The 27,322-nt window shown below is 38.0% G+C and overlaps 1 protein-coding gene across 4 annotated transcripts in view; it reads left to right on the top strand.

Moving 5' to 3' along the window:
- Positions 1 to 12,910: 12,910 nt before the first annotated feature.
- Positions 12,911 to 27,322, top strand: part of LIPK (lipase family member K) — a 37,239-nt gene continuing 22,827 nt past the window's right edge. For 2 of the 4 annotated variants that reach the window (XM_043475685.1, XM_043475681.1), the window contains exon 1: positions 12,911 to 13,015. The gene's annotated coding sequence lies outside the window, so the exon portion shown is untranslated. Of the gene's footprint in view, positions 13,019 to 17,155; positions 17,200 to 27,322 lie in introns of those variants that run through there. The other 2 variants (XM_043475683.1, XM_043475684.1) reach the window with 2 other exon arrangements.

The following is a 27,322-nucleotide window of genomic DNA, read 5'->3' as shown; positions in this document are numbered from 1 at the left end:
CACTTTATCATTGTTGCTGGTATTGTTTAGTCACTACGTTGTGTCTGACTGTTTTGTGACCCTGTGAACTATAGTTCTCCAGGCTCTTCTGTCCATAGGATTTCCCAGGCAAGAATACTGGAGTAGGTTGTCATTTTCCTCTCTAGGAGATCTTCCTGACCCAGGGAGTGAACTCACATCTCCTGCATTAGCCGGCAGATTCTTTACTGAGCCACCACTGAGCCACCAAAGTGAAAGTCGCTCAGTCCTGTCTGACTCATTGTGACCCCATGGACTATACAGTCCATGGAATTCTCCAGGCCAGAATACTGGAGTGGGCAGCTGTTCCCTTCTCCAGGGGATCTTCCCAGTCCAGGGATCAAACCCAGGTCTCCGATATTTTAGGCAGATTCTTTACCAGCTGGGCCACCAGGGAAGCCTTTATATACTTTATTACACTAAGTTAAAAAATATCCCTACTCTTAAGGTAAAAGTGTTAATCACTCAGTCATGTCCAACTCTTTGCAACCTCAAGGACTGTAGCCCACCAGGTTCCTCTATCCATGGAATTCTCCAGGCAAGAACTCTGGAATGGGTAGCCATTCCCTTCTCCAGGGGATTTTTCCATTCCAGGGACTGAATCTGGGTTTCCTGGCATTGTGGGCAGATTCTTTACCATCTGAGCCACCAGGGAAGCCCAACCTTAGAGAACTCAGAATCTAATGGAAGGAACATACAACAAATGGATAGATAAAGTGTTAATTTTCTATTGCTGGACACCATGAACAACACAGCACAAAATTATTATCTTATAGTTCTGAAGGTCAAAAGTCCAAAGTGGGTTTCACTGGGCTAAAATTAACTAATAAATTTTTAGATTTGTAGTAGCTCTTGAGAGAGATAACATGGAACGTTCTATTGAGACTCAGTGCAATAAAAACAGTATGCCAAAGTGAAGGGCTATACTCCTATGCAAGATTAACAACAAAGGTAAGAGAAAATGTTTCTTTGATTCTCATACACTGTTGGTTCATAAACTGGAACCATACATTAAGAGTAAGGAGAGACTGAAGAAAGAGACAGGTCTCTTCAGATTGGGAGATGACAGAATTTGATAAGCAAAGGAACTTATTTAGGAGGCTTGTCTTGGGTGGCCACAAGACAGGTCATCTCTGCACCCGTCCACTAGAATCTTAAAAATTTACATAGTAATTTTAACTGGGTTCAGTCACATACATAGTCCAAATGGTCTCAACAGCAGCTTACCATGTATATATGTGACTGAATCACTTTGTGGTACACCTGAAACTAACACAGCATTGTTAATCAACTATACAATATAATGAAAAGTGAATGAAAACTTTATTTCACTCATAAATGAAATGTGAAAAAAAAAAAACTTATTATCTCAAAGTTGTGTCTTTGGGGCAGCTTCTAATGCAGAGAGAGCAAGCAGAAGGCACGTTTCAAGGACAGGGGAGTGGGTGAGGAGCCTCTGGTAACCCAGATTCAGCCCATAGGTCAACCAACAGTCACTTCCTCTCAATGACTTCCTCCAAAAAACATATTAAGGATCTGAAAAGGTCAGGAACTATGGGTTTCAGGAGAGGGTATTTGGAGAAACTCATTAAGTGCTGTGAATTCTACCTCTTCTTTTCTGTACACATTCTCCCTCCTCCAAGGAGAAGAGATGTAAGTGTCTGCCTCTCAATTCGGGACCAAGGAAGGGACTTCAACAGAGCAACTTGGAGAGGGTAAGGTATTCTCTGGTGACTCAGACAGTAAAGAATCTGCCTGCAATGCAGGAGACCCAGATTTGATCCTTGGGTCGGGAAGATCCCCTGAAGAAAGAAATGGCAACCCACTCCAGTATTCTTGCCTGGAGAAGCCCATGGACAGAGGAGCCTGGCTGGCTACAGTCCATGGGGTCACAAAGAGTCAGACACGACTGAGGGACTAACACTTTCTTTCACTTTCAATGTATATACCCTACTCTTTGGGAAAGAACAGCCTGGTGTCCAACTTCACCTAGAAAGCTAAAGATCTAGAGATTCCCTGACTGGCTGCACTTTAAGCTAGAAAAGAAGAAGTGGGATAGAAGTGGGCAAAGAAGAGATAGTTACCATAGGTTTGAATGGGAGAAAATATTTGCAAATGATATACCAGTAAGACATTAGTATTCAAAATACATGAACAGCTCATACAACTCAACATCAGAAAAAAATTTTTTTTTTAATAGGTGAATTAGAGGAGCTAAGATGGCAGAGGAATAGGACGGGGAGACCACTTTCTCCCCTACAAATTCATCGAAAGAACATTTGAACACTGAGCAAACTCCACAAAACAACTTCTGATCGCTAGCGGAGGACATCAGGCACCCAGAAAAGCAGCCCATTGTCTTCTAAAGGCAGTAGAACAAAATATAAAAGATAAAAAGAGAGACTGAAAAGTTAGGGATGGAGATCCATCCCAGGAAGGGAGTCTTAATAGAGGAAGTTTCCAAACACCAGGAAACCCTCTCACCGGCGGGCCTGGGGCAAGTTTTCGAATCTCAGAGGGCAACCTAACCGGGAGTAAAAACAAATAAAACCCACAGATTACATGCCTAAAAGCAACTCCCAGCAGAAAAGTACCCCAGAAGCTCGCATTCGCCACCAGCAAGTGGGGGCTGAACAGAGAGGAGCTGGTGGCATTGCTTACGGCAAGGACCGGGCCTGAAAGCCCTGAGGGCAATTGGAGGGAGCTAACGTGAGATAGCAACTTAAACTGTGGGATAGCAAGAAAGAGAGAGAGAGAGAGAGAATTAACCTGCAAAAAGCCCTAACTGAAGACACTGCCGGCCATTCGCAGAACAAAGCACTGAGCAATACCAGAGAAGAGCTAGCTGGCTGCAGACCGGCCCATCCCCTGCCGGAGGCAGGAGGCAGGGGGAGGCAGCACCAGCCAGAACCGGAAAGGGGCAAACTTGGCCCCAGAGACGGCATCCCCTACTAAACTGCAAACAGGCTTCCAGTCTCTAACCAAACACTTCCTGAGATACTGGACGGTTGACATCTGCCAGGATAGTTGCAGCTAGAGATCAGCTCCCCAGAAGAGACACAAGGCGCACCGGACCGGGCGTGCCCAGAAACTGAGGCGGGGATGAGGAGAGGATAAGGCGCACTGCACCTGAGGAGAGTGCGCTCTCAAGCTCCTGATCGCCTGAGCTGCTCTGGCCGGGGAAGGCACAAAACGCAGACCCAACCGAGTCTGCGCCTCTGTGGAGTACCTGAAAACCTGAACCTGAGTGGCTTGGGCCTGGGAAGTGCACACAACTCAGGGCCCGCTCCCTGTACAGCAGCCTGGAGCCTGAGCAGTGTAGACGGGGAAAGCACACACTCCATGAGCAGGGGCAAATCCAGTGTGGCCGGAACACTGTGAGTGCTCCCCACACACGCCAGTGATATTTGTTAGCAATGCCCCTTCCTCCCCACAGCACAACTGAACAAGCGAACCTAAACAAGAGACCACCTCCGCCCACTTGTGTCAGGGTGGAAATTAGACACTGTAGAGACCTGCAAACAGAAACCAAATAAATAAAGCGAACCGCTTTAGAAGTGACAGGTGCAACAGATTAAAATCCCTGTAGTTAACACCGACTACACTGGAAGGGGCCTATAGATATTGAGAAGCATAAACTGGAAAAGGAACTATTTGAAACTGAACTGAACCCACACTGCCCACAACAGCTCCAGAGAAATTCCTAGATATATTTTTACTATTATTTTTTTAATTAAAATTTTTTTCTTTTTTTAATTTTTTTCTAAAGTCCTCTATTACTCCTTAATTTTCATTTTCATAACCTTGCAAAAAAAAGATGCTATTTTTAAAGTGAACTTCATATATATTTATTAAATTTTTTGTGTTATTGTTTTCAACATTGTATTTTTAAGAGTCTAACCTTTACTCTAGATTTTTAATCTTAGTTTTTTAGTATTTGATATCAATTTTGGACATTTAAGAATCCAGTGTTCTGTACCCATTTTTACTCAGGAGTGTGATGATTACTCTCTCCCCCTTTTGACTCTCCTTTTTCTCCCTCAGATCACCTCTATTTCCTCCCTCCCCCTTCTCTTCTTGATCCAATTCTGTGAATCTCTGTGGATGTTCTGGGCTGCAGAGAACACTTAGGGAACAGAGTACTGCCTAGATCTGTCTCTCTTCTCTTGAATCCTCCTTTTTCTCCTCCTGCTCACCTCTATCTCCTTCCTCCCTCTTCTCTTCTTCATGTAACTCTGTGAACCTCTCTGGGTGTCCCTCACTGTGGAGAATCTTTTCACCATTAACCTAGAAATTTTATTATCAGTCCTGTATGGATGGAGAAGTCTTGAGGCTACTGGAAGAATAAGACTGAAATCCAGAGGCAAGAGGTTAAGCCCCAAACCTGAGAACACCAGAGAACTCCTGACTACAGGGAACATTAATTAATAAGAGGTCATCCAAAAGCCTCCATACCTACACTGAAACCAACCACCACCCAAGAGCCAATAAGTTCCACAGCAAGACATACCATGCAAATTCTCCAGCAACACAGGAACATAGCCCTGAGTGGCAATAGACAGCCTGCCCAAAGTCACACCAGACCCATAGACCTATCTCAAAACTCACTACCAGACACTCCATTGCACTCCAGAGAGAAGAAATCCAGCTCCACCCACCAGAACACCAACGCAAGCTTCCCTAACCAGGAAACCTTAACAAGCCAATCGTCCAACCCCACCCACCGGGAGAAACCTCCACAAGAAAAAGGAACCATAGACTACCAGAATATAGAAAGGCCACCCCAAACACAGCAATCTAAATAAGATGAAAAGGCAGAGAAATAACCAGCAGGTAAAGGAACATGAAAAATGCCCACCAAGCCAAACAAAACAGGAGGAGACAGGGAATCTACCTGAAAAAGAATTTAGAATAATGATTTAAAAAAAAATGATCCAAAATCTTGAAATAAAATGGAGTTACAGATAAATAGCCTGGAGACAAGGATTGAGAAGATGCAAGAAATGTTTAACAAGGACCTAGAAGAAATAAAAAAGAGTCAATTAAAAATGAATAATGCAATAAATGAGATAAAAAACATTCTGGAGGGAACCAACAGTAGAATAACAGAGGCAGAAGATAGGAAAGGGAGGTATAAGACAAAATGGTGGAAATAAATGAAGCAGAGAGGAAAAAAGAATCAAAAGAAATGAGGACAACCTCAGGGACCTCTGGGACAATGTGAAACACTCCAACATTCGAGTCATAGGAGTCCCAGAAGAAGAAGACAAAAAGAAAGGCCATAAGAAGATACTCGAGGAGATAATAGCTGAAAACTTCCCTAAAATGGGGAAGGAAATAGTCACACAAGTTCAAGAAAACAAGAGAGTCCCAAACAAGATAAACCCAAGGTAAAACACCCCAAGACACATATTAATCAAATTAACAAAGACCAAACACAAAGAATAAATATTAAAAGCAGCAAGGGAGAAACAACAAGTAACACACAAAGGGATTACCATAAGGATAACAGATCATCTTTCAACAGAAACTCTTCAGGCCAGAAGGGAATGACAGGACATACTTAAAGTAATGAAAGAGAATAACCTACAACCCAGATTACTGTACCCAGCAAGGATCTCATTCAGATATGGAGGAGAATTCAAAAGCTTTACAGACAAGCAAAAGCTGAGAGAATTCAGCACCACCAAACCAGCTCTTCAACAAATGCTAAAGGATCTTCTCTAGACAGGAAACACAGAAAGGTTGTATAAACACTAACCCAAAACAACAAAGCAAATGGCAACAGGACCATACCTATGAATAATTACCTTAAATGTGAATGGGTTGAATGCCCCAACCAAAAGACAAAACTGGCTGAATGGATACAAAAGCAAGACCCCTATATATGCTGTCTACAAGAGACCCACCTCAAAACAAGGGACACATACAGACTGAAAGTGAAGGGCTGGAAAAAAATATTTCACTCAAACGGAGACCCAAAGAAAGCAGGAGTCACAATACTCATATCAGATAAAATAGACTTTAAAATAAAGGCTGTGAAAAGAGACAAAAAAGGACACCACATAATGATCAAAGGATCAATCCAAGAAGGTATAACAATTATATATGCACCCAACATAGGAGCACCACACTATGTAAGGCAGATGCTAACAAGTATGAAAGGGGGAATTAATAGTAATACAATAATAGTGGGAGACTTTAATACCCCACTCTTGCCTGGAAAGTCCCATGGACAAAGGAGCCTGGTAGGCTGCAGTCCATGGGGTCGCTAAGAGTCTGACACGACTGAGTGACTTCACTTTCACTTTTCACTTTCATACATTGGAGAAGGAAATGGAAACCCACTCCAGTGTTCTTCCCTGGAGAATCCCAGGGACAGAGAAGCTTGGGGGGCTGCTGTGGGGTCGCTAAGAGCCGGACATGACTGAGCAACTTCACTCACTCATTCACTTAATACCCCACTCACACCTATGGATAGATCAACTAAACAGAAAATTAACAAGGAAACACAAACTTTAAATGATACAATGGACCAGCTAGACCTATTTGATATCTGTAGGACATTTCACCCCAAAACAGTCAATTTCACCTTTTTCTCAAGTGCACACGGAACCTTCTCCAGAATAGATCACATCCTGGGCCATAAATCTAGCCCTGGTAACTTCAAAAAAATGGAAATCATTCCAGTCATCTTTTCTGACCACAGTGCAGTAAGATTAGATCTCAGTTACAGGAAAAAAACTATTAAAAATTCCAACATATGGAGGATAAATAACCAACAAATCATAGAAGAAATCAAAAAAGAAATCAAAATACGCATAGAAACGAATGAAAATTAAAACACAACAACCCAAAACCTATGGGACACTGTAAAAGCAGTGCTAAGGGGATGGTTCATAGCAATACAGGCTTACCTCAAGAAACAAGAAAAAAGCCAAATAAATAACCTAACTCTACACCTAAGGCAAATAGAGAAGGAAGAAATGAAGAACCCCAGGGTTAGTAGAAGGAAAGAAATCTTAAAAATTAGGGCAGAAATAAATGCAAGAGAAACAAAAGAGACCATAGCAAAAATCAACAAAGCTAAAAGCTGGTTTTTTGAAAAGGTAAATAAAATTGACAAACCATTAGCCAGACTCATCAAGAAACGAAGGGAGAAGAAGCAAGTCAACAAAATTAGAAATGAAAATGGAGAGATCACAACAGACAACACTGATATACGAAGGATCATAAGAGACTACTACCAGCAGTCTCTATGCCAATAAAATGAACAACTTGGAGGAAATGGACAAATTCTTAGAAAAGTATAACTTTCCAAAACTGAACCAGGAAGAAATAGAAGATCTTAACAGACCCATCACAAGCAAGGAAATCGAAACTGTAATCAGAAATCTTACAGCAAACAAAAGCCCGGGACCAGATGGCTTCACAGCTGAATTCTACCAAAAATTTAGAGAAGAGCTAACACCTATTTTACTCAAACTCTTCCAGAAAACTGCAGAAGAAGGTAAACTTCCAAGCTCATTCTATGAGGCCACCATCACCCCAATACCAAAACCAGACAGAGATGTCACAAAAAAAAGAAAACTACAGGCCAACATCACTGATGAACATAGATGCAAAAATCCTTAACAAAATTCTAGCAAACAGAATCCAACAACATATTAAAAAGATCATACATCATGACCAAGTGGGCTTTATCCCAGGAATGCAAGGATTCTTTAATATCTACAAATCAATCAATGTAATACACAACATTAACAAATTGAAAGATAAAAACCATATGATTATCTCAACAGGTGCAGAAAAAGCCTTTGCAAAATTCAACATCCATTTATGATAAAAACTCTCCAGAAAGCAGAAATAGAAGGAAGATACCTCAACATAATAAAAGCTATATATGACAAACCCACAGCAAACATTATCCTCAATGGTGAAAAACTGAAAGCATTTCCCCTAAAGGCAGGAACAAGACAAGGGTGCCCACTCTCACCATTATTAGTCAACATAGTCCTGGAAGTGTTGGCCACAACAATCAGAGCAGAAAAAGAAATAAAATGAATCCAGATAGGAAAAGAAGAAGTAAAACTCTCACTGTTTGCAGATGACATGATCCTCTACATAGAAAACCCTAAAGACTCTACCAGAAAATTACTAGAGCTAATCAATGAATATAGTAAAGTTGCAGGATATAAAATTAACACACAGAAATCCCTTGCATTCCTATACACTAACAATGAGAAAACAGAAAGAGAAATTAAGGAAACAATACCATTCACCATTGCAACAAAAAAGAATAAAATACTTAGGAATATATCTACCTAAAGAAACAAAAGACTTATATATAGAAAACTATAAAACACCAATGAAAGAAATTAAAGAGGACACAAATAGATGGAGAAATATACCATGTTCATGGATTGGAAGAATCAATATTGTGAAAATGAGTATACTACCCAAAGCAATCTATAGATTCAGTGCAATCCCTATCAAGCTACCAACAGTATTTTTCACAGAACTAGAACAAATAATTTCACAGCTTGTATGGAAATACAAAAAACCTCAAATAGCCAAAGCAATCTTGAGAAAGAAGAATGGAACTGGAGGAGTCAACCTGCCTGACTTCAGGCTCTACTGCAAAGCCACAGTCATCAAGACAGTGTGGTACTGGCACAAAGACAGAAATATAGATCAATGGAACAAAATAGCCCAGAGATAAATCCGTGCACCTATGGACACCTTATCTTCGACAAAGGAAGCAAGGATATACAATGGAAAAAAGACAACCTCTTTAACAAGTGGTGTTGGGAAAACTGGTCAACCACTTGTAAAAGAAGGAAACTAGAACACTTTCTAACACCATACACAAAAATAAACTCAAAATGGATTAAAGATCTAAATGTAAAACCAGAAACTATAAAACTCCTAGAGGATAATATAGGCAAAACACTCTCCGACATAAATCACAGGAAGATCCTCTATGACCCACATCCCAGAATATTGGAAATAAAAGCAAAAATAAACAAATGGGGCCTGATTAAACTTAAAGGCTTTTGCACAACAAAGGAAACTATAAGCAAGGTGAAAAGACAGCCCTCAGAATGGGAGAAAATAATAGCAAACAAAGCAACAGACAAAGGATTAATCTCAAAAATATACAAGCAACTGCTACAGCTCAATTCAAGAAAAACAAATGACCCAATCAAAAAATGGGCCAAAGAAATAAACAGACATTTCTCCAAAGAAGACATACAGATGGCTAACAAACACTTGAAAAGATGCTCAACATCACTCATTATCAGAGAAATGCAAATCAAAACCTCAATGAGGTACCAGTACATGCCAGTCAGAATGGCTGCTATCCATAAGTCTACAAGCAATAAATGCTGGAGAGGGTGTGGAGAAAAGGGAACCCTCTTACACTGTTGGTGGGAATACAAACTAGTACAGCCACTATGGAGAACAGTGTGGAGATTCCTTAAAAAACTGGAAATAGAACTGCCATATGACCCAGCAATCCCACTCCTGGGCATACACACTGAGGAAACCAGAAATGAAAGAGACACGTGTACCCCAATGTTCATTGCAGCACAGACATGGAAGCTACCTAGATGCCCATCAACAGATGAATGGATAAGAAAGCTGTGGTACATATACACCATGGGATATTACTCAGCCATTAAAAAGAATTCATTTGAGTCAGTTCTAATGAGATGGATGAAACTGGAGCCCATTATACAGAGTGAAGTAAGCCAGAAAGATAAACACCAATACAGTATACTAACGCATATATATGGAATTTAAAAAGATGGTGACGATAACCCAATATACAAAACAGAAAAAGAGACACAGATGTATAAAACAGATTTTTGGACTCTGTGGGAGAAGGCGAGGGTGGGATGATCTGAGACTATAGCATTGAAACATGTATACTATTAAGTGTGAAACAGATCACCAGCCCAGGTTGGATGCATGAGACAAGTGCTCAGGGCTGGTGCACCAGGAAGACCCAGAGGGATGGGATGGGGAGGGAGGTGGGAGTGGGGTTCAGGATGGGGAGCACATGTAAATCCATGGCTGATTCATGTCAATGTATGGCAAAAACCACTACAATATTAGCCTCCAACTAATAAAAAGTAATTAGCCTCCAACTAATAAAAATAAATGAAAAATAAATAAATAAATAGGTGAATTATCCAGCAGTCTAGTGATTAGGATGCTATACTTCCACTGCAGGGAGCACCAGTTCAATCCCTGGTCAGGGAACTAAGATCCTGTATGCTGTGTGGTGAAGAATAAAAAAAGCAGAAGGCCGAAATAGACAATTTTTCAAAGATGACATTGATGGCCAACAGGCACATGAAAAGATGCTCAACATAGCTAACCATCAGAGAAAAGCTAATCAAAACAATTATCCAATGAACTATTATCTCACACCTGCCAGAATGATTATCATCAAAAGAAAAGTTCTTTATAAAAAAGCCCCTATAAAATTTAACTGGAGGAGGGCATGGCAACCCACTCCAGTATTCTTGCCTGGAGAATCCCCATGGACAGAGGAGCCTGGCGGGCTACAGTCCATGGGGTCGCAAAGAGTTGGACACAACTGAGCGACTAAGCACACAGCACATAAAATTTAAAGAAGAGATATTTTGAGCTTGCAAACTCCTAGGTGATTGTGCTTCATGGTACAAAGCAAGCAAGTGTTTTAACTCTACATAATAGCCAGTCCCCTTCACCAAACACAGTGTAGAGTAAGAAAAGTAGGAAACAGATGAGATTTATTATAAAATACTATGTGAAAACCTTATATACAATGTTATGTTAAAACATTTTTTGTTAAAATGGAGGGTGAATATGTGGGAGTGAATATCAGAGAGAGATTACAGCCAAATTATATGAGATAATAGCAAAACAGTAGTGACCCCTTATATGGATGAATAAGTCATTCACTCTAAAAATTTTCCAAACAGAATGGTATGGATTTCCTTTGCCGAGGGATGCACTGCAGAACATTTTTGATAATATATCAACATCAACTATGCAATACTTAAAAACTTCACCTTCCCATTTATTTTGCTCAAGAATAATCTGATTTTCTAGCATAGACTGGATTCCAGTTATTTATGTATTGCCAATATGTATACTATCATTCTAGTTGGTTTTGTTTTTCATTCTGAGACTGAAAATGACATGTTAGTAGAATGCATTGCTTGAAAGTGTAATTTCCTGTTAAAAACACAGGGATACAAATGTCTTTCTAATAAATCAAATAAATCTCTAAATAATTTTAATTAAACTGCTGAAACAGAGTCACAGAAGCGAAACCAATTCCAACTGCAATTTTGAACTAAATCAACTCCAATCCAATTACAAATTGACACAATCCTAAATATTTAAATTAATTTCATGCCACTGAATTCTGGCTGCCTGACCAAAATTCTGAGACAGGGTGTTGACAGCATTTCGTATATGCTGAGTGGACACAGATATTCCTGAATCAGTGATGAAAATTCACAGACTAACAAGAATACTCTTTCTCCTCTTCAGATGACTCTTAATGCTTGTAAAATGTTAATTTTGGGTCATTTTTAGAAGTTTGGTTAGTTTTCTTAGACAAATTAGAACTGTATTCTTGCAAGTATGAAAGTAGAAACATGTGCAATTCTAACATTTTTATAGGTTATCTAACACCAAGTCCCTATAAAATTTAAAAAGCCCTTATAAAGCCCCTATCTAAGCCCCTATCTAACACATCATAAAGGAAATCAGTCCTGAATATTCATTGGAAGGACTGATGTTGAAACTGAAGCTCCAATACTTTGGCCACCTGATGAGAAGGACTGACTCATTGGAAAAGACCCTGATGCTAGGAAAGATTGAAGTCAGGAGGAGAAGGGCACAACAGAAGATGAGACGGTTGGATGGCATCATGACTGGATGGACATGAGTTTGAGCAGGCTCTGGGAGTTGGTGATGGACAGGGAAGACTGGCAAGCTGTAGTCCTTGGGGTCTCAAAAATCAGACATAACTGAGAGACTGGACTGAACTGAATACCAAGCCTCCTCTGCCCAGTGTAGACACAGAAGCTTCTTACTTGGTGGGAATGACTGGTTAGAGAGTAGGGGGAAAAGCTATTTTTTTTTCTGTCTTTTGTTTTGTTTGTTGCCTTTAGCCAGCTGGAAATCTTGAATCAGAGACTGTTTTTCTAGGTTTCAGTTGAAAGGATTGGAAACAACATTTTCTGTGTTACCTGCCAATTCTAATATGCAATTTATAGAACAAGGTAGAGAAAATTGGGGGGCTCCCCTGGGGGTGCAGTGGTATAAAAATCCCTACGCCAATGTGGGAGATGCATGTTCGATCTCTGGCCTGGGAAGATACCCTGGAGAAGGGAATGGCAACCCACTCCAGTATCCTTGCTTGGAAAACCCCATGGACAGATGAGCCTGGTGGGCTATGGTCCACGGAGTTGCAAAGAGTAGGACACAATTTAGTGACTGAACAAGAAGAAAAAATCTAGGAAAACTAAAGTAATAATTGGGAATAAACAGAATTACAGGTATTATAGTTGGATGATGCATGAGATTAGGTTGTTTACAGAGATGCTTATATGACTGGGACATTGCAACCATCCTTGGGTGAAAATTATTTTCTGAATGGACAGTCTATATTCTGCTGAGAAGATTTCAATCCATTTATCCCTGGAAGCACACAACTCAGGCACTACGTGGCAGAAGCAGGGACTTTAATCCATTACAGCTCTTTTTTTCATCACAGGCTAAGAACTCACCTAACAAGGTTGTCTGGGTAGCATGTGTTGTGTTTCAAGGCATGATTAATCTGCCTCCAGTTGAGAAATTTCTGGTTGCAACATCTTCTGAGCTGTTTCAAACAGATCATGTTCCATTGACAGCTGTTTCTGAAAGAAGCTGAAATCTATCTGAAGCTCCCAGGATTTGAAGACAGATCCTCGGACATTTCAGAGATTGGGTAATGAGTATTTATTTATTTGCAGAGCCTGGATCATGGTATTTCAATGAGACATGGGAAGTATTTGGAGGTACAGAATTTTAATTGTTGGTAAGGAATATTGTATATTGATAGCAAAAGACAGCAAGAATAAAACATGGCCACTCCTAATGGAGAAGATAGATTGCAGTTTTCTAGACACGTTAGGGTGAGTTTTCGCTTTCAGAAAGCTGTGGCATTTACAAAGTAGACATTGCTATTTTTGAAACTCAAAGAGAGGTGATATCACAAATTTGTACCAGGAAATGTTAGTGACTGATATTTTTAAGAATTTAAGAGATCTTTCCCTGAGGGTGTGCATCTAGAGGTTTGGGAAGTAATATTTAAATAATATCTTAAAAACTGTTCAGCATTTTCAAAAAGCCCCTTATTATCTCCTTCTGAAGGCCTTGAACCCGAATACTCTTTCTTATGAGTAGGGTCATCTGTAGGGAAATGTGGGACCAAAAGATTGACAGAAGTCACTGTACTAAGTCATATGCCTGCTTCTGGACATTATGAACACCCTTCTAAGAGTTTTTGAAGGTCCTGCCACTTTTTGCTGCTGCTTCATAATGAATAGCCTTGTTGAATGAGTGAAAAAGTGGTTTATATTAATGTTGATGTTAAAAGTATATTCTCCTTCAGTCCTCATGATTACAGACCTGCATTCAAAGCTAGGGAGATGAAGATGAGCCAATTTGATGGACTAATATCCCCCCCAAGCATTGAGAGATTGAATGATTGTCCTTTAATTCTATATATCAAAGTCAGAAGGTTGTTTTGTTTGTTTGTTTTTACAATATACTTATTTTTTATTTTCTGTTTCTAGACTTAAGAAAGAAGTTCTTACCAGATTTTCCTCTTGTTTGAAAATCATTTATCTATCATTTATCTATCAAGTAAATAATCATGACAATACATTTCACACTTCAAGCAGGAAATATGACGATATGGAAGGAGTCATTTTACTCTAATGCAGCTTGCTTTAATAGTTCTTCGGGAAAAAATATTTCCTCCACAGCTCCTCCATGCTTGGTAGCTCAGCTGGTAAAGAACTCACCTGCAATGCAGAAGACCCCAGTTCGATTCCTGGGTGGGGAAGATTGCTAGAGAAGGGATAGGCTACCCACTCCAGTATTCTTGGGCTTCCCTGGTGGCTCAGCTGGTAAAGAATCCACCTGAAGAGTAGGAGACCTGGGTTCAATCCCTGGGTTAGGAAGATCCCCTGGAGAAGGGAACAGCTACCCACTTCAATATTCTGGCCTGAAGAATTCCATGGACTACCCATGGAATTCCATGGACATGGGGTCACAAAGAGTCAGACATGACTGAGCAACTTTCACATTTCACTTAACAGCTCCTCCTTGGTTATTTATTTTATTATTTTAGATTTTGAGGCATCAATCATTCAGAGGCTACTTTGCCAAGTAGAACAAGTATTTCATTCTTCATATTGTAGAAGAGCCATGAAAATATATGCTGTTTAATTTTCTTTTCTCTTTAGTGTTTGCTCTTCCCATTCACTCTAAAACTCCTTTCTCTTCTGTTGCCTTTGGTGTTGGAGCACAGAGCTATTAGCCTCTCCACCCTAATTAAAGATCTTGTCACAGTCGCCTAGTCCTTCTTCCTTTGACAGAAAGGTTCTTAATCCTCAACTCTGAAATTTGCAGGCCTAAACATCTGATTGTGCAATGATTTCCTTTCTTTCACTTGTTAATAACCTCATTAGTCTTTCTGATTCATTAAGTCTTTCACTCTATGGGAGGGGGAATTCAAAAATAGAGAACAAATTTAGACCTAGATTCTGTTTAACTTTGCTCCCAATGGTTGTGTAACCTTATGAGTCACTATGCTTTGGTAAGAGATGAGAATATCAGACTTTTGTGAAGATTGCTGAGATAAAGGCAAAACAGAATCTAACTTTTTATAAACACAATGATAGCAAATCCACCTACAATGCAGGAGACCCAGGTCTTATCCCTGGGTGGGAAAGATCCCCTGGAGAAGGGAATGGCTACCGACTCCAGTATTCTTGCCTGAAGAATTCCATGGACAGAGGAGCCTGGTGGCCTACAGTCCACGGGTCATAAAGAGTTGAACACGACTGAGTGACTAACACTTCAATCAGTATCAGATTGAAAACATCAAATAAAAAGGGAAATTGTGTCAGAGGCTGAAATATTTTAATTGACAGACAATGGGCTTCTGGCAAACCCAGTTATTTATGTCATTGACAAAAATCTCATAATAAAGAAAAACTGGGGAACTGTGAAACAGTTATTACAAGGTGGAAATACTAAAACTTGTGGACTTTGCCCCACAAGAAGACTTCTAGAGCCTTTATTCAGAGCTCACTGCATTTAAATTTATATCTAATTATTTTTAAGTATCTTTATTCAGTATAAGTACATTATTATATTTTATATCATAAATATTCATTATAATAAACATCTTAGTACATTTTAATTTCAAGAATAACTCAAACTAATAAAGTCATTGAGGAAAATACATAACCAAGAAGCAAATTAATAGAAGAGAGAATACTTTTAATCTAGTACTTGAATATAGCCATAACCATTTTGCAGTAATCCTTTCAGAATTTCCAAATATCGTACTTTTTTGGTTTGTTTACTTGTTTGAGATATTAAAGAAATAAGATTGCAGTTGCTTAAAATTTGGTATTGTTTCTATAGGCCAAAACAAATTTTTCAAAACTCTATAAATGTTAACATATTTTTAGGCTGATGTATGAAAAATATTTATCATAATTTTAAATAGTTACAAAGAATGTATTTAAAGGTATCTCATAAATGTTGCCAGTTTAAATTGAAATTATTATAAAATTATTAAAATATATTCAATAGAATAGTTTTTTGATATCTAAAATCATCCATTAAAATACTTTATTTAATGGATTAAATTTTATCTTTTATTTTCCTATTGAATTCATATTTCCATCCTAGTTTTTTTAACAGATGTTTTACATATTTCCATAAATATATATCCTAGTAGCATTTATTTATATGCTTAAAAATTATTTTATTGATCAATGATCCTTCTTCTCTAGGACTCAAAAGTGGATATGCATTAAAATTTAAGCTGTTTTCACTTGAGTATAAGGTTGCATTTTCCTTTTAATTTTTAAATGATTTATCATTGTAAATTTAAGTAGAATTCATTTGGTCAAAGGATCATAAATATATTAAAAGTTCAGTGAATAGTTATTAAGTCTTAAAATCAAATTTTAATAGCAATGATTCTCTTACTGATGTGAATGGAACTTTTCCTTTTAATTCATACAAACAGTGAGAATTATTATTTATTCACAGGTGACAAAAATTTTAAATCAATTCCTTTCCATTTATTCAATAAATGTAAGTACTGGAAAACCATGTTTACCTAATACCATTAAACTCTTTTAACTTTTTGAAGCTCCATATCACAAATCATACTGATGCATCTATAAAAAGTGATTTTTAATGTTTTACCTCCTAACAACTCAAGTAGATCCTTTTTAAATTTTTTGAAAGCAAAGGATTTGAAACTACATGATTTGTGGAGGTTAATTGCTTTTGAAAAAGGATTGATACTTTATTAAACTCTCCCTTTCCTAATACCAGTGTCAATATTGTGAAGTTAGGGGCCCCAATATCCTTTGTTAGGGGCCCCAGTTTTTTTTTTTTTTTAACAATCTCAGATAATTCATCATAGTTAAGAATTCAAGAGAAGAGAGAGTTATACATTTCCTTTGTAGCATTAGAAAATGAGAGTCTCATTGAAGTCAGAAATCTCAGGCCATATCAATTTTAGGAGAGAAATATATACAACAGTGAAAGATCTAGAATTTGATTTTTAAAAAAACTATTTAATTGTCTATGTATCTCTTGGAAAGTCCTTACATACCCTAGCATGAAAACTATAATCTTTCCTCCCAACAGTAATTTTTTCCCATTTAACATAATATTCCATGTGTGTTTTCTCATTATTATGCAGTCCTTGTACACATTTTATAGCAGCTTCCCTGGGGGCTCAGACAGTAAAGAATCCAACTGCAATGGAGGAGACCCAGTTTTGATCCCTGGGTGGAGAAGATGCCCTGGAGAAGGAAATGGCTACCCACTCCAGTATTCTTGCCTGGAGAATTCCATGAACAGAGGAGCAAGGTGGGCTACAGTCTATGGGTCGCAAAGAGTAAGACACTGAGTGACTAACACTTTCACTTTCATATACATTTTAATGGCTAGATATATCAAATTCATTAGTATTATAGTTTAAGCATTGCTTTATAATTTAAATGTTTTTCATTTTTTAAGATAAATAACAAGCATAAAAGCAATTTTGTAAAAGAAATCTCCTCTGCATTCAAATTTGAGAATTGTCCTCTTATTATAACTTTATAGAGCAGAAGTTCTGGATATAAGAATTTTCTTTAAAAGTCCATAAATATAAAAATACAGATTTTAATTTTTTCTCCAAATTTTAATAATTTATTTCTCAAATATTAAATAGGATATTTACCAATGTAACCATTGGGTCTGAAATTTGTTTTTTCAAAACAGAGTTAGCTTCTTTAATAGATATAGGACTAGTCAAATGTTCTATTCTACCTGAAACAATTAGTCTTGCTATTGCTTATCAATTTTATTTAGCTTTCCAAGTTATTGATCCATCTCTTGTGGCCTGGGCCAGCAGCCGCGTGAAGCAGGATTTCGGTTCCTGGCCAGAGATTAAAGTCAGGTGGCAAAGTGAGAGGCCTGAATAATAGCCACTAGACCATCAGGGACCAGTGACCAGTGACAAGGCCCTGGCCCACATGGCTTTGCAGAAATGAATTCCCACAAAGATTGAAAGTAGTGAAACAAATAGAGTGTTTATTAGAGGAAAAAAGATTTTGTGTGGATAGGCACAGAGGCAGGCTCAGAGAGAGAATTACATCCTCATGGTGGTTAAATCAATTATATGGGCATTTCTTCCCAATTTCCTTTGGTCAGTCATTTTGCTTTGCCTGGTTCTGAGTCCATATTTGATATATCTCAGGCTCCTCCTGTGTGCTCATGCACATTTCTTCCAGCATGGATCTAGCAAAGAGGTTTATTAGTAGCTTGGCATCACTCCCCTTCTGAGTTCCAAGGAGCAGACAGGTCGGGAAGGTCTCCGTGGCTTTGAGAAGGACAAATATGTGGCCTCTTATCTTTTATCTGGGCAGGGCTTAGCCTCCTTTCTCTCTCCTGCTATCTTCATTTTGGAGTATCGGTCCACAGGAAAGGAACTCCTGCTGCTCACCCTGGGAGGACCATCTGTCTCATGCTTGATGACCAACTCTGACTTTGTTAATTTTCTCTAATACTCTCCTCTTTATTTTATTGATAATTGCTTTTTCCCTGTCTACTCACTTATTGTGTGTCTGTGTGTGCCTGTGTGCTCAGTTGTGTTAGACTCCTTGCAACTCTCACCAACCAGCCTCCTCTGTCAATGGAATTTTCCAGGCAAGAATACTTTAGTGGGTTGCCATTTCCTACTCCAAAAGGTTTCCTTGACTCAGGGATGAAAACTGCACCTACTAAGTCTCCTGTATTGACAGGCGGATTCTTTATCGCTGTGTCACTTTTGGCTTAATATAATTTTCTTTTTCTACTTAATAAAGTAAAAGTTTGGATTACTGATTATAAACCTTTCTCTTTCCTAATAAAGTTAAATATTAACTTTCTAAGTACCACTTTGGCAGCATCCCTGGTTTTGATTAGTAGTGTTTTAATTACCCATCAATTATACATTTTTTTCTAATTTTCCTTTTTAATTTTCAGCTGTGTGGTCTTTAGACCTGTTTTGCAAATGTCAATTAGATCAATTTAGCTATAATAGCATTCAGATTTTCTGTATCATTACTGATGTTCTGTCTACTTTTTCTATCAAATACTGAAAGACAAATGTTGAAACATACAACTACAAAACTGAATTCACTTTGGTTCCATCAGGTTTTTTTCTTTTGAATTCCTAAATTCTGTTATTAGGTTGTTGTTGTTTAGTCACACGGTTGTATCCAACTCTTTTGCAACCCCATGAACTGTAGTCCATCAGACTCCTCTGTCAGTGGGACTTCCCAGGCAAGAGTACTGCAGTGGGTTGCCATTTCCTTCTCCAGGGGATCTTCCGGACCCAGGGATTGAAACCACCTCTCCCGCCCCTGCAAGTCTCCTGCATTGCAGGCAGATTCTTTACTGCTGAGTCATCGAGGAAGCTCTCTATTATTAGGTACCTCCACATGTAGGCTTGTTTTGTTGTTCTGATGAACTGACTTTTGTCTTCCAGGTGAATAAACACTATGAGCATTCTTCTTTATCTCAAACAATACTCTTTGTCTTGAAGGTCTGCTTTGTCTGATATTATTATACCCATGTAGCCATGCCAGCTTTCATATGCTTGTTCCTACATGGCATACTTCTTTATTTATTTTAATTTTAACCTATTTTTCTGTACATTTAAAGTGTGTCTCCTGTGCAAAGCTTGTAGTTGGGCTTTGCTTTTCTATCCAGCCTGACAAGTTCTGTCTTTTAATTAGAATAATCCGTGCATTAACATTTAATATAATTTCTGGTACATTTGGGTTTGTCTTTTCCATTTGTTTTCCGTTGTCATTTATTTTTCTCTCTCTCTGTCCCTGTTTGTGTGTGTCTCTCTCCTTCTTTCTTTCAGTTCCGATTTATCTATTTATCCCTTTTCCGCCTTCTTCTCAGATGAATGAAGATTTTTTAGCATTCTGTTTTGATTCTTCTTGGAGAAGGAAATGGCAACCCACTCCAGTATTCTTGCCTGGAGAATCCCATGGACAGAGGAGCCTGGTGGGCTACAGTCCATGGGGTCGCAAAGAGTCAGATACGACTGAGCGACTTCACTTCACTTGATTCTTCTATTGGCTTTGTAAAATATACCTGCTTCTGAGTGGTATTAATAATACTGTATCCTATTGCCTGATATCTGAAAATAATTGACTTCTATCTATCTATGGGACTAGTCTTTTATGGTTACTGCAGCATGATTGGAAAAGTTCAAGTCTTTCATTATGATTTCTTGAATGGAAATCTGACATGAGAAAATGAATTTTATACAAATCAATCTGTCAGCAACATACATAATGATTTGAGTCATAAAGACTAATGAAAGCCCAACCAGGATCCCAGTAAAATAATACAGGTATTTGAAATGAAGTTGTGGACTAGAGAGGTAGTGAAAGTAACTGAAAATAGTTTTGAAAGAATAATAGCAAAAATGAAAATCTGAGCAAAGTTTTGAAGAAGAGTTTTTAAAAGTTTGAAGGAAGAACATTATTACTTAAAGATTGGAGATAGGGTTTGAAGAAGCCATAGAATATAAGAAAATGTCTAAGATTCCAGCTTTCAGGATGAAGGGGGAAAAGAGTCTAAAATTGAGGGGACAAAAGAGGAATAGAGAAAGAAAAAAAAGAGGGTGATTTTATTTGGAAACATGCTGGATTAAAGATTTAAAAAAGAAAAAGTGGATACATCCTGAACTCTCAAGGAAACATGGAATTAGGCCTCAGATGAGTGGTCAGGGTAGGTTGTATGGATTTGGATTTCTTTCTCACCTGGAATAAATGAAAGCACATGGTTAGGGAGAGAATGGGTATGGGACAAGGAAGAGTGAGTAGTGGACAGAATACATGATGCCATTGAATCAGGGGGAATTGGGACGACCAGTGGATGTGGCTAGAGAATGATTGAGCTGAAAATTAGGACACCTCACGAAAAAAAGGATGAATTATGAGGAAGACAGCAAGAGAAATATCACAGGTGGTTTTGATTGTGAGATTTGTCAGTTCATTTTAATAGTAAACACAGGGGAAAGCTCTCAAAGCTTCTGCTAAGTATATGGTTATCAACACTGGATTTTTGGAAAGTCTCTCTACCACCTTCCAGGAAAAGACACTCACTTCTACACTTGGATCTTTCTAAAGAGAAGGTGCATGCTGCCTTATATTCTTGAATTTTGTAATTCTTCATAATTTAAACATGATGCATTTAACACTAGCACCTTGGACCCTCACAACAGCCTAAAGAGCTAGGCTGCACAGAGCATATGTTTTCAGCCTTGAGTGTTGTCCCAGATAGGAAAAGAAAAGCTCAAGAGGTTTTTTGTCTTCCCACTCTTTCAACGTTCTTTCATTAACCCCCAGTACATCTCATAATTCTACATTATGATAGAGAAAATTATTATAATAAACTTTCCCCACACTGTGCATAGTTGATGAAATAAGGATGTATTATCTGATGACAGAATAAATATAAACAAATGCTTCATTGACATATACTAATATTTCACTGGAACATATACAGAGATACATTGACCAAGGGTCATTTGAATTAACTGGGAGTTTTGTATACTAACCACTAAACATTGGAAAATAGCTTAAACATAGACAATTTTAAGGTAGGAAGTTTTTTAAAAAAAACAAAACCAGCACCCAGATTGCCTAGAAGTGTTAATATACAATTCTTTCTTTCTTGAGCTTCTCGCCTATTGTCTCTCTTTTGGGGCAGGAAGAATGCTCTTTCTGTGTATTGTTTGTCTGGATTACAATTATAAGTAACACCAATTCATTATAAATTTGCATCTTTTACCATTTAGTCCAAATAATTATCCATGATATGATCACTTTCTTCCTCCCACTTTCTCTTCCTACATCTCTTTTCTCATCCTTCTCAGTTCATTAATTAATAAAAGATGAAAGAGAAAAGTATGCTATCATTGACAACAGGAGTGATATGCCATCACTTATAACAGAAGTTTCTTACTAATATTATACTTGGTATACATATACATGCATGCTAAGTTGCTTCAATCATGTCTGACCCTTCATGACTCTATGGACTGTAGCCTGCCAGGTTCCTCCATCCATGGGATTCAATTCCAGGGCAACGATACTGGAGTGGGTTGCCATGCCCTCCTCCAGGGGATCTTTCAAACCCAGGGATCAAGCCTGCATCTCTTACATCTCCTGCATTGGCAGGTGGGTCCTTTACCACTAGTGCCACCTGGTATATACATATAAACATACATATACATATACATATAAACATACATATACATATACATAATTTTCATCACAACTGTCACCTCTCCCTTGGGCTTTGAGAATGCCACACATTTAAGTTACATTTTATTGTGCTTGTGAACACAGGCTTTCTCTTGTTATTTTTTATTTGATTGCCAAGCAACATGCATACACAGAGTTTCATATTTCTTGTCCCTATGTCATTTTCAATTCTGTCGATGATAAGAATTTTACACTCAAATCTGTTATCAGAATTATTCCTCTCTTCAAATCTTCTACTAAGTTACACTGTGCCCAGATTTTCTGTTGTTATTCAGTCAATAAGTCGTGTCTGGCTCCTTGAGACCCCATGGAGTGCAGCATGCCAGGCTTCCCTGTCCTTCACTGTCTCCTGGATTTTGCTCAAACTCATGTCCACTGAGTCAGTGATGCCAACCAATTAACTCATCCTCTGCTGCCCCCTTCTCCTCCTGCCCTCAAACTTTCCCAGCATCAATGTCTTGCCCAATGAGTCAGCTGTTTGCATCAGGTAGTCAAAGGATTGGAGCTTCAACATCAGCATCAGTCCTTCCAATGAATATTCAGAGTTGATTTCCTTTAGGATTGACTGGTTTGATCTCTTTGTTGTCCAAGAGACTCTTGACAGTCTTCTCCAGCACAATTCAAAATCACCGATTCTTTAGCGCTCAGCGTTCTTTGGTAGCTAAGATGGTAAAAAATCTGCCTGCAATGTGGGAGACCTGGATTTGATCCCTGGGTCAGGAATATCCCCTGGAGAAGAGAGTGGCAACCCACTCCAGTATTCTTGCCTAGAGAATTCCATGGACAGAGGAGCCTGGGTGAGATACAGTCCGTGGGATTGTATCTCAGTCTGCACTACTGAGCGACTAACACTTTCACTTTCAACCTTCTTTATGGTCCAACTCTCACATCCGTACATGGCTACTGGAAAAACTATGGTTTTGATATACAGATCTTTGTTGGCAAAGTGATGTCTCCATTTTTTGCTTCATTGTCTAGGTTTGCCATGGCTTTTCTTCCAAGGAGCAAGCATCTTTTAATTTTGTGGCTGCAGTCACCATCTGCAGTGATTTTGGAGCCCAAAAAAATAAAGCCTGTCACTGTTTCCATTGTTTCCCCATCTATTTGCCATGAAGTGATGGGACTGGATGCCATGATCTTCATTTTGGGAATGTTGAGTTTTAAGCCAGCTTTTTCCACTCTGCTATTTCACCCTCATGAAGAGGTTCTGTAGTTCCCCTCTATTTTCTGCCATTAAAGTGGTATCATCTGCATATATGAGATTGTTGATATTTCTCCCGGCAATCTTGATTCCAGCTTGTGCTTCATCCAGCCCAGCATTTCACATGATGCACTCTGCATATGTTAAGACACCTCTTAATACTTTGAGAGATTTTCACTATAGAATAATTTTATAAGAAAAGGCAAAATTCAGTGAAAAGAACATGGAGCAAATAGACCTTGTTCAAATCCCAAATTGGCATTTTCTACTTGTGGACAAAGAATAATTTATGATGATTAAGCATATACATGCTCAATCAATGGCTTAAAATTATATATTAAATATTTAATAACTAAGGTATTTTATATAGTAAAAATTAAGAATTCTTGGTGAAAGTTATAAACAGAATTTTTTTAATTAATTAATTTAATTTAATTGGAGGCTAATTACTTTACAATATTGTAGTGGTTTTTACCATACATTGACATGAATCAGCCATGGGTGTACATGTGTCCCCCGTCCTGAAACCCCTCCCACCTCCTCCCTATCCCATCCCTCAGGGTTATCTCAGTGCACCAGCTTTGAGTGCCCAGTGTCATGCATTGAACTTGGACTGGTGATCTATTTCATATATTGTAATATATGTGTTTCAATACTATTCTTCCAAATCATCCCACCCTCATCCTCTTCCACAGAGTCCAAAAGTCTGTAATTTATATCTGTGTCTCTTTTGCTGTCTTGCATATAGGATCATTGTTACCATCTTTCTAAATTCCATATATATGTATTAATATGCTGTATTTGGTGTTCTTCTTCTTCACTCTGTATAATAAGCTCCAGTTTCATCCACCTCATTAGAACCTATTCAAATGCATACTTTTTTAATAGCTAAGTAATATTCCATCCTGTGTATGTACCACAGCTTTCTTATCCATTCAATGGACATCTAGGTTGCTTCCATGTCCTAGTTATTGTAAACAATGCTGTGATGAACATTGGGGTACACATGTCTCTTTCACTCGTGGTTTCCTCGTTGTGGATGCCCAGCAGTGGGATTGCTGGGTTGTATGGCAGTTTTCTTTCCAGCTTTTTAAGGAATCTCCACATGGGTCTCCATACTGGCTGTACTACTTTTCATTCCCACCAACAGTGTAAGAGGGTTCCCTTTTCTCCACACCCTCTCCAGCATTTATTGTTTGTAGACTTTTGGATAGCAGCCATTCTGACCGCCATGAGATGGTATTTCATTGTGGTTTTGATTTGCATTTCTCTGATAATGAGTGATGTTGAGCATCTTTTCATGTGTTTGTTAGCCATCTGTATCTCTTCTTTGGAGAAATGTCTGTTTAGTTCTTTGGCCCATTTTTTGATTGGGTCATTTATTTTTCTGGTATTGAGTTGGGAGCTGCTTGTATGTTTTTGAGATTACGTCAGTTGCTTTGTTTGCTATTATTTTCTACCATTCTGAAGGCTGTCTTTTCACCTTGCTTATAGTTTCCTTTGTTGTGCAAAAGCTTTTAAGTTTAATTAGGTCCCATTTGTTTATTTTTGCTTTTATTTCTGTTACTCTAGGAGGTGGGTCATAGAGAATCCTGCTGTGATTTATGTCAGGGAGTCTTTTTCCTATGTTTTCCTCTAGGAGTTGTATAGTTTCTGGTCTTACATTTAAGTCTTTAATCCATTTTGAGTTTATTTTTGTGTATGGTGTTAGAAAGTGTTCTAGTTTCATACTTTCACAGGTGGTTGACCAGTTTCCCCAGCACCACTTGTTAAAGAGATTGTCTTTTCTCCATTGTATATTCTTGCCTCCTTTGTCAAAGATAAGGTGTCCATAGGTGCATGGGTTTATCTCCGGGCTTTCTATTTTGTTCCATTTATCTATATGTCTGTCTTTGTGCCAACACCATACTGTCTTGATGACTGTGGCTTTGTAGTATAGTCTGAAGTCAAGAGGTTGATCCCTCCACTTTCATTCTTCCTTCTCAAGATTGCTTTGGCTATTCGAGGTTCTTTGTATTTCCATACAAATTGTGAAATTATTTGTTCTAGTTCTGTGAAAAATACCGTTGGTAGCTTGATAGGGATTGCATTGAATCTATAGATCGCTTTGTATAGTATACTTATTTTCCCTATATTGATTCTTCTGATCCACGAACATGGTATATTTCTCAATCTATTTGTGTCATCTTTGATTTCTTTCATCAGTGTTTCATAGTTTTATATATATAGGTCTTTTCTTTTTTAGATAGATTTATTCCTAAGTATTTTACTCTTTCATCACAATGGTGAATGGTGTTTTCATAGTTTTCAGCAGTGTTTTATAGTTTTCTATATATAGGTCTTTTCTTTTTTAGATAGATTTATTCCTAAGTATTTTATTCTTTTCATCACAATGGTGAATGGAATTGTTTCCTTAATTTCTCTGTCTGTTTTCTCATTGTTAGTGTATAGCAATACAAGGGATTTCTGTGTATTAATTTTATCCTGCAACTTTGCTATATTTATTGATTAGCTCTAGTAATTTTCTGGTGGTGTCTTTAGGGTTTTCTATGTAGAGGATCATATTGTCTGCAAACAGTGAGGGTTTTACTTCTTTTTTTTTCCAATCTGGATTTCTTTTATTTCTTTTTATTCTCTGATTTATGTGGCTAAAACTTCCAAAACTATGTTGAATAGTAGTGGTGAGAGTGGGCACCCTTGTCTTGTTCCTGACATTAGAGGAAATGCTTTCAATTTTTCACCATTGAGGATAATGTTTGCTGTGGGTTTATCATATATGGCTTTTATTATGTTGAGTTATGTTCCCTCTATGCCTGCTTTCTGGAGGGTTTTTATCATAAATGGATGTTGAATTTTATCAAAGCCTTTCTCCGCATCTATTGAGATAATCATATGGTTTTTATCTCTCAGTTTGTTAATGTGGTGTATCACATTGATTGTTTTCAAATATTGAAGAATCCTTGCAACTCTGGGATAAAGCCCACTTGGTCATGATGTATGATCTTTTTAATATGTTGTTGGATTCTGTTTGCTAGAATTTTGTTGAAGATTTTTGCATCTATGTTCATCAGTGATATTGACCTGTAGTTTTCTTTTTTTGTGGCATCTTTGTCTGGTTTTGGTATTACGGTGATAGCAGCCTCACAGAATGAGTTTAGCAGTTTACCTTCCTCTGCAATTTTTTGGAAGTGTTTGAGTAGGATAGGTGTTAGCTCTTCTCTAAATTTTTGGTAGAATTCACCTGTGAAGCTGTCTGGTTCTGGGCTTTTGATTGTTGGAAGATTTTTTATTACAATTTCAATTTTCATGCTTGTCTGCAAACAAATTTTCAACAGCTTTGACATGTTCTTATTTGAAAAGAGATGTTAGTACATTATAACCTGTCATTTACTCACAACTCAGTTCAAAGAGTTATATCATATGTAGCATGAGCAAGGGTAGAGAAATGAAAGATATAAAAGTTTAAATACAGGTACAGTATAAAATGTGGTTCTTACCTTTAAGAAGTTATGGACTAGTTTCACAGCCAAGAATTACACATCTGAAGCAATCCCTGAATAGTAGAAGACATGTTGTAATAATAGCTACTGTTTATTAAGTGCCAAACTCTGTTAGATATTTTATAGACATGATTTGTCATCTTAGTTATCATTTACCCCATTTATCATCTTAAACTAATCTTCCCAGGAAACTAAGTTTCAGGGAGGTTACATTGGCTAACACAGCTAATAGTCATAGCCAATACTTAGGGAGTGCCTAAAATGTGTGGCTTCAGTGGGGACACAATGATGCATGTTAGAGCACAGGATCTGTGGCTGATGACTAGTTCTACTATCTGTAGTCACAGATCTGCGATCAAGTTCTCATGGCCTCCACACCCTCTAAAGCACAGATCTAGAATTTTAACTTAAAAAATTTCACAAAGCACTCAGGACTCATCATTGGCTTTATTTTACCATTGAGCTGATTGAGA

This window comes from Cervus canadensis, chromosome 8, assembly GCF_019320065.1.
Source record: "Cervus canadensis isolate Bull #8, Minnesota chromosome 8, ASM1932006v1, whole genome shotgun sequence".
In the NCBI taxonomy this organism is placed as follows: domain Eukaryota; kingdom Metazoa; phylum Chordata; class Mammalia; order Artiodactyla; family Cervidae; genus Cervus; species Cervus canadensis.
Note: the sequence above shows the minus strand (reverse complement) of the source record. Positions and strands in the feature narration are given on the sequence as shown.